Source organism: Pezoporus wallicus, unplaced genomic scaffold (genome assembly GCF_028554395.1).
Source record: "Pezoporus wallicus isolate ANWC-B61680 ecotype Strahan unplaced genomic scaffold, APGP_CSIRO_Pwel_v1 contig_4901, whole genome shotgun sequence".
NCBI classification, from domain to species: Eukaryota; Metazoa; Chordata; class Aves; order Psittaciformes; family Psittacidae; genus Pezoporus; species Pezoporus wallicus.
In genome coordinates this window covers 2271570-2280879 of record NW_026640354.1, presented here as the reverse complement: position 1 = coordinate 2280879, position 9310 = coordinate 2271570, and positions in this window count along the sequence as shown.

Below are 9310 nucleotides of genomic sequence, written 5' to 3'. Positions count from 1 at the left end.
ACTGATAAATTGGAGGCATATCTGTTGCAGAAGGGGTATTCTATCATTGGTATTTCTGAAGCACAGCAGAGCCAAGGAAATGATGGGCTTAAGAGTATTGAGGAGCAGAACTTAGAGAAAGGACGCACCAGGTGACATGGAAGGTAGTATTGTATTAAAATCAAAGAATAAATTCATATTTAATGAAAGAATATTAGGGCTTTATCTGCCATAGAAGAACGTGACTGAAGCTGTGATAAGAGGGAGGAGCACATCAAATTGTGTTTTGATTGATTCTTAATAGAGACTTATGTGAAATGATCGTACCTCCCAAAGCTTTTAGCAAGTTACTGCCAAGGGTTGTTCTTCAGTTATTTTCTGCACAATAATTTTGCATAATGCAGTAGTAATTGAAGGATGTTCCCTTTCGTTACCTAGATGGTGCTTTATTAACTGAAATTTCCTTACTTTCATGCATTTTTCACAATTAAACCACAGTCCGACTATGCCCTTTATAATGCCGTTTAGTATTACTTAGATACCCCTGCAGAAAGCTGATAACATAAAGCCAGTAACTTGGATGAACAATTCTTTCAGAAGGTATTTTCTCTATGCCTAGAAATCAAGAGTTTACTTTCCCTGTATTTTGTGCAAGAATTCATCATCCTGATGTTTAAAAATATGAGTTTAAATTTTATGTCTTCCACTTTTCCATGATTAATTTGTGTTATGTCCTAGATTCGTTAGTGATTGTCAAAAAGCTTTGACTGACAGCACTAGAAATGTCAATACTATATTTAAAATCACATTTAGTGCAGGTCGAAAACAAGAAAATCTACCTTTTAATCCTCAACAGTCTATTTCATACCTGTTCAGGCAAGTGTTTTTTTGGGGAGGTGAAGCTTTCATTTTCTATCCATTGAGCCTTTGGCCTCTTCTGGAAGTCAGCAAACAACAGGGTCTGTGTTGGATGCAAAATGCTAGACTGAGCCAGTAAACTGATTTTGCATCAGACAGTAGCAATCTTTGCTATTTTTCAGCCTGGCATTTTCAGAAGCAGTGACTCACTGGCAGGAGACACTAAGCTCAAAACAGTGTTATTATCAGTACCCTGAGCTGGCCCCTCCACTAACAGTTTTTATTTTATTTACCTCTGTATTATACCACCACTGCTTAATTATAGGACCTACAAACTGTGGTTTTACTATCAGTTTTCTCCCTTTACTATCTGCAATTTTCAGCACGTCTGTAACTCACCCTGACTCCTATTCTAAACCAGTTTTAACACAACGCCCTTTTTCTTTTCATGTACAGGCTCAGATTTTCCACTTGTATAGGCAAAACTTTCCAGGCATTTTTCCTGTTTGTTAGATTTGTTTGCCTGTAGCACCTGATACATCTGAAGATGCAGAGGATGATTTACATGAACACTTACACTTCCATGCTTCCAATTAGTGTTTACTAACTGGGGTTTTGCAAGACTAATTAGATATGGAATAAGACGTACAGGCGCTTGAAACCAAGGATAAGATTCAGATCACATTAATCATCTGTGACTTCTTTTGGACCATGTCTTTGAAAGATCGTCATCCAAACTGATGCTGAGGAATAAACAGAGAGAGTACCTCCAAGCAGCCAAATCTCTCTCCTGGATGTCTATTTGTAGTAATTGAGTAGAAACTCTCACTTTCTCTAAATATGTACCCTGTAGATAGACACACACCACTGCTCAAATAAATCAAAGGAAAGCAGCAAGCTGACGGTCCATCAGAAACACAGCATCAGTCTCCAAAGGGGAATATTTGTAACATGCCTTTACCTCAGGTGCTCCTGTCTACTGGGAAAGCAAATGGAGAATTTTCTTCATTTGCTGCCAGCACAGAGGAAAACTTGTCTAACTCTCTGGGAAGGTGTTTGTATACACTAGTCTAATTCATTCTTGTCTCTCTGCTTCTACAGTGCAGATTGTATCAATAGATCATGCAGATTTTTCCTCCTACAGCTCTGACAGCAAACTTCTGTGCACAATGCACATTGATATGAAGGGAATGCTTGCTTCAGAAGGTAAGGACATTTTAAAAGGATTTAGACTTGCTTTCACTGAGAATAGTGACAAAATGTCTTTGATCCATGGGGAGTTAAGGCAAAGCCCAAAATTTCCGACAAAGAAGTTAACAGTGTAGAAATTAAATGCATAATAAAATGTAGGGTTTCCTCCTGTGATAATTTGTCATACGGTGAGGTGACGACATACAATGTCCGGCCCATTCTTACATGTGTTTCAGATGAGCAGAAATAGTCCAGTCTCCTCCTCAAAATTATACAGACAGGTATCTGAGCATGTAACAGTCTTATTCTAAAACAGGCAAATTATCATGCAGTGATAGAAGAAGAATTATTAAAGGGTGGGGTTTTTTTTAGCATAATTGCTGCAATCAGATGCTTTCCCCTAGCTCTGAGCAGCATGCATACATACAGGTACTCCAAACTGATGTCACCCATTCTGGCTATGATCCTCTGCTGTTGCTTTCTCCCCAGTTTTAGTTACTCCTGGTTTCCCTTGCAAAGCCCACTTGCTGCTCCCCAGGGCTGCTGCTGAAAGCAGCGCCACTACATTTTTCTGCTGCTCTAGCATGGTAGTTCAAAGTCACTCTGCAGAGGAGCCCATCTCTCTGGTGCACAGCCCTAATTCTTATCATTCCATCACAGCACAATATCATCAAAGAAGGGATTTTCTGTGACTAGCAGAAAAGGCGCAAACCGTGGTCATTAGCAGCATCAATATAACAAAGCAAGCAAAACAGTGTGAAGCTACAGAGAGTGTTTTTCTGTATCTGAGCATTATGGTAAAATATGCTTCAGCAGTTATTAGATAGCTCATGAATAAATATATTATTATGTTAGGCATCACACGCTTGCTATGTTAAACAGAGTTTTCAAGTTATTGTTCTTAAGACTGTGAGTTTCAAGTTATGCAATGGTTTTATGCAGAATCAGCTTAGAGAGGGGGAATTGCATGAGCAGCAAAATAGTTTGCTCTCTGCTGGAGGTGCTGATTTGCTTTAGTCCCTACAGCAGAGTTGACCCCTGGGAAATATGGATTTGCTCTTTGGAAAAATTCCTTCAAGCAGAATTGCCTTACACGCCTTCTGGCTTTTTCTTCTTGAGATACGGGTATGTGTAAATAAAAGGAGTCAAACTATATCTACAGTGCAGCTTGCATCGTAATGCAGAGATACTTCAGTAAGCCTTAGAAAAGCAAGCTAGGCTCCTGAAAGCTGTCTGCTGCAGTTTAATCTGGTTTTCAGCTCTGTAGAGTTCTGCTGTGGTTACCAAAAAGAGCTGGCCTGGAGATAAAGTACACATTAAGCTGGGGCAAGAGGGAATGCTTCCAGGACTTGGGATAGCATCTTGCTGCTTATCCTCAAAGAGAACTCTGACTTTGCATCCCTGGCATCTCATCTCTGGGGAGGTCACCTGCATTGTGCTCCTGCTTGGGAGAAAAGACAGGATGCCTCAGCACAAGCCCTGAAACTCAGGGAGAGACAGCTGCAGGTTTAGGTTCAGCTCTGCTAATTGTGTCTTCCTCCTTTCAGGCTGAGGAGCACCAGCACATCAAAACGAGAGGAGACAAAGCATGTGTAAATAAAGTAGGACAGACTGATTACAACAGAGAAGCAGTTTATGAGCAATGAAAAAAATCCCCCAAAAACATGCAATGCAGACTGTAATAAGCAACAGGACTTGCATATTCCCAGTTTCTGTTCCGTAGGAGGAAGAACATCCAACAACACCTCAAGAGTACCTTTCGTCAGGGCTCTCTCAATTTTTTTAACGCACAGTGTTATGCTTTCTCTAATGCTTTTGGAGAGACTGCAAAATTATGTTATCATCTTTCCTGAAGTCCTGATGAAAAATTGTCCTGCGTGGTAGCAGGGCAGCGCTCGGTATTGTTGTTTTCTTGGGTTGAATTATATGTTTGGCTTCTGTACTAGCCTGAAGAGGCTTTGTGAGTTATTTGTGACAAAATATCTAATTTCACACATCTTATTTCTTTCCCTTTGGGGCCTGAAGAAGGTATCAACCATTTCTCCACAATAAGCACCAGTCTGGGCATCAGCCTCATAGGTGACTGTGAGGCTGCTGCTGCCTCTCATCCCTAGCTCCAACAGCAGCTCTGCACAGCTACATTTTGATGAAGAGATAGACTTCTCAGAGATTTCAATTCATACCCACATTTTTCTTTTGTGTTTTGTTTCTTCAGGTTCCTTGCAGCCCTGGCATTGGTTTCCAACCAGCAGGCATTCTTGTTTTCGGTTTTCTGTGGATTGAAACACCAAAAGAGAATGACTTGCACTTCCCTGGTGCTGTTCTGAAGTAGGCGCTGGGCCCTGACTATGCTCTGCTCCGAGCCTCAGTGAGTGACGGTTTTGTTTTTCACTTTCCCTTAAATGGGATAACATGGATTTCTTGCTCTTTCTAAAAATTGCATTAGTCTGGACTTTTTGTCCCTAACCCACGGTCCAAGCAGCTAGTACTTTGCCAGCTAGCTCAGCACTGGCAGAAACAGAGGGAAGCAGTTCTCACATGGTTGTATTTTTCCAGAAGTACAGGTAAATGCACTTTACAAAAAGGACTTGATTTTTTTTCTGCTGTCACCAGACCGGGATTTTATATGTGTCTTGACCTCATGTCTTTGGCAAATGCAATAAATTTAAGCCATTCCTTCTGTATAGCTGTTCATCTGAGGCCAGTATAAAACATGGCAGTAATAGCTTCTATATTTTCCTTTAAGACATATTTTATAATACCTTAACATTTGCCTTTCTCTTGCCTTCAAACCGCATTCTGTCTCCTTTTGAAGGCTTTTTTTTACATTGATAAAAAGTCTGGGAACATGCCATCCCAGCCACCTGCTAAGAGCCTTAATCACCCTTTGCAGTCTCATCCTGCAATAGCTCTGGCAATCAGTGACCCATATTTGGCTGAGACCAGACAGGTTTTGGTTTGGGTTTTTTTTTTTTGGAAACCAGATTGACGTGAACATCATTTCGCTCAGGTCTTTGCTCCACTGAGTTCCTGTCAAGTGTTTTACAAATATGCTTGCCTCCCCCAAATCCTCCCTAATCTGTATTCTATTTGTGTAAGAATTTGCCTACCCTAGGAAGTCAGAGCACCCAGCAGTCAGCCTACCCTCCTGCCTCCAGCAGCACATTTTGACATGGTGTGTAGGGATGTGGCATATTTTTCCACGGTGTGGTTTGGAGGGTCCCTCACTGTACGTCTTTCAGTGACATAAAGAATATCTTAACATAGATAAATGTACTGAAGTGCAATTTCTCCAGAACCTGGCTGCACCCTTCCCCTCACCCTGTCAGTGTTCACACCCTTTTAAAGCCCTATACAGTCAGCCATAGAGGGAAACAAAAAGATACAGCCTGTACCTGTCAACCCTGGAGCTATTTGTGGCCCTATATTTTCACACCTTTAGAAAAGCATTGCTGAACACCTCCATGGGGTGGTGGTGCTGTCAGACATGCTCCATTCAGTGCTTTCCTCCTGTCACTTCCCACTGAATCTCTGACCCTTGCTGTTACACCTGGGGTTTATTATTCTCCCCTTCAATGAGATCTTACTGTTTTCAGGCTAGACGTTAGCTCATCCTTCCATGGCAATTCAGTGAGGGCAATGAAATATAGCAATTATGAAGAGAAAAGGTAGAAGGGAGACACACTCCTTTCCCTTGGCATGCACTCCTAGCTTCCAGCAGCTGGCAGCTTAGTGGCATCCTGGGCTGGATGTTGTGTCTGCATTACCGTGTTTAATAGGCAACAGTAGACCTGTGTTAACAAATCTACCTAATAACTTTTAAAACAAATTTGTATTTTTGGCTTCTAAAATAGACTGCTGATTAGTCCTGCTGTTATGTTGTGTTGTTTGTGAAATAGGACTTCCTTCTGCTTGCTTTAATGCAGCTGCATGGCCACTGCAATGGTACTCTAGGTCTTGTACTGAGTGAGTTAGTGGATACAGCAAACTTGCATGCTTTAGCCAGCACATCTAGGGAGATGATCCTTCCCCTCTAGTCAGTTCTAGTGATGCCACACCTGGAGTTCTGTGTCCAGTTCTGGGCTCCCCAGTACAAGGGAGACATGGACAAACTGGAAAGAATTCAACAAAGGGCCGCTAAGATGAACACTAAGGGCCACAACACCAGTGACATGAAGAACAGCTGTGAGATCTGGGGCTGTTCAGCCTGGAGAAGAGAAGACTTAGGGGGGATGTCATCAAACCTGATGAAAGGGTAGAGAAGACAGACTGAATCTTCTTGAGAGTTCATGGTAATAAGTCAGGAGGCAATGGACATAAGCTAAAACATGGGATGTTCACCATGAGAGTGGTCAAACACTGGAGCATGTTGTCCAGCAAAGCTGTGAAATCTCTGCCCTTGAAGATTTCAGCACTTAGCTGGGAAAGTCCCTGAGCAGCTTTGTTTGGATCTGCTTTGAGCAACAGTTTGGACTTGGTGACCTTCAGAGATAGTTTCCAACATAAATTATTCTGATTCTGTGCATGATCATTTTCTACGTAAGTTTTCAATCCTGTTCATGATTCCAGGAGTTCTGGAATTGCTTATTTAACCATTCCTCCTGCAGAACCCACTCAGTACCTTGCTGCCCATCTTTGCATGATTTCTAGTTCTCCTTTCTGAGATGGGGTGATATGCAGCCATCAGTATCTTAGCCCTGAAAAAAGGAATCTCTGTTTCCTCAGAGCGTGAGCTAGTGTTAGTCTTTTTAGCACTGGCACTAAGTGTTTATGATCAGTTTCAGTGAGTGCCTGGCTCCCATAAATAAAGACATAAAAATTTACAGTCACAGAGCAAAGCCAAGTCTTCACTCTCTTCTTGCGTGTGCCAACAGCCTATTTTTGCTAGAACTCAAAGCACATTAATCGCTGGTCTTCGGTTTTGACCTCACAACTGCAGGAGAACATTCTGCATGGAGGCATCCACGTACAACTTTTTTGTGCTTTCCAACTCTAATACTTCCATAGCTTCTTTCACTTTTCATGAGAAGCTGTACATCAGAGCCATCACATGTGTTTGTACATCAGCAATTACCAGGTGCTGACTTAGGCTGGCTGTCCACACCTACTTCACCACATGGAGGAACCATGGTAGTTTCTCTTTTCCATAAAGGCATCCTACTAGACGTGGTCTTAAACTTCCTATGAGCTACACATACCCCTTACTGTGTTTCATTTTCTCCAAACATATATGGGTATATAGGTTATATATGGGACTCCAAGGGCAGAAGTTTACTCAAGGCTACAACATCTAAGGGCAGATGTCTGCATGAATGTATTCACAGGCACAATAAATGCTTAAGTACTCAGTGGGACACTGAAAAGCTTGGTACACTCCTGTACCAAGTGGAGCTCAGAAAGCAATTTAGCTGATGACAGGCCTGTCCACGAGTATTAAATGCCGCCTGGTATAGCCCACCTGGTGTGCAACAGTTAGTTCACTGGGGTGAAATACCACCACAGAGCCTGTGTTATTTCAGCCAGCCTCATGGAGATGTCTCAGATGCTGTAAGGCATATCAGATATAATTCCGTGCTTGTGTGTTAGCAACTATTTCTAGCCCTTCATCAGCTAAATTGCTTTCTGGGCTCCACTGACTACTTTTACTAGTGGGTTGCTTCAGTTCCTTCGCAGAGAGGCACCAAGGGGTGACGGAGACACACACTGACTTTGACTGCAGTTCAGTGAAGATACTTAGTGAGAAAATGCCACTGTCCTAGTGCATGAAGCATAGACAAATACCAGACATTTCTTCCAGCTGTTCAAGTGTTATATCTTGAAGAAAAGGTTTGCTTATACATTGATTTGAAACCTTCTGAAACCATGCATCAATGAAGAATTATGTATTTTACATATATTCAGCATTACATTTCTGATTTTTCTGCTCTAAGGTCTCCAGAGCAATGAAATCATCCTCTTTTCTTACTTTCACAGCATGTGAGAAGGACATTGTTAAAGATTGTAACCACAGGGCAGATGTTTCTTCCAGCTCCATCCTGGACTCTACTTGCAGCTTCTTTCTGCCCTGGAATACATCCCCACACCATCTCTGTGTCTCTGGTTCCCAGGTTCTCAAACATGTGCATGTTCTTAATGAGATCGAAGAACAGACAGGCTTCCAGCAGAGGAACACAGATATTTCCCCTGTGTCAAAGCCTTTTTCCAACTGTTTTTTAATTCTACATTTCCCATTCCACTTCAGAGATGTGAGATTCCTCACCCTCCATCCTGAACTTTAGCCATTTGCCTTGTATTTGCTGTGTTTCTTCTTTTAGCATTAGTATCACTTTTAGTACCATGTTGGCTTATTCGCCTCTGCTCAATTAAAAATGAATCAAAATCCATTGCTTTCAAGCTCTGCCTCTCTGCATGGTGCCCATTATACAGAGGTTTTCAGTGAAACTGTTGGTGCATTTTTGTCCATGTAGTGTGTGCACCCTTATAGTTTACAGCTTTCTGTAAACTCTCACTGAGTAATATCCTCCACTGTAATTCTTGCATTAGCTTCCAAGGGTCAGACCTTGTCATAGCTTGTGATGTTTGCCAGAAGACATAGAGATTCTGATGGTTTTCTGAAGGCTCCAGCTTCAAGTTTATTAATGTGTCCTACTCCTGATTGTAAAGGAGCTAGTCACATTCTGGAGGCTCCATACCAGACTGGATTTCAAGTTTACCTGAAAAAATCTAAGCTTGCTTTGTTGAGGATTAATTCTGGATCTTGCTGGAACATCCCTCTAGTTTTTTTCCCCAGTTCCAAGACCCAGTCTGGTCTCTGCTCAGAAATACAAATGGCTAAATTGATAAGATGTGATCAGTTGCAGTCTGTTTTGTACTCTGGAAGCACATCTATCACTTGCTTCATTTCAGCACTATTCCTCATTTTTTATGCAGCAACACAATTTTATTATCAGCCTGAGTTAATTGTGAGCTATTAAAACCAGAAAATACTTCAGAACCAGCAGAAGTCACAGCTACAGCCTATTATCTGTCTTTTTGTGCACCAGACACCAAACTCAAACCTTCTCCATTTTTTTCACATTTTTGGAGAATTTCTCCACCTTTTTTTTTTGTTTGTTTTTATCACTCCCTTCTTCTTCTGGGAAATTTTCTCAGTTCATTTCATTCCTGTACCCACACAGCACTCATTTTGCTTTAAGCTGCAGGAGACAACGGAACAGTTTCATTTGGTGTTTAAGCTTTGGCTGATCATGGTTTCAGCTTGTGAATCTCTGCCCAATGGAAG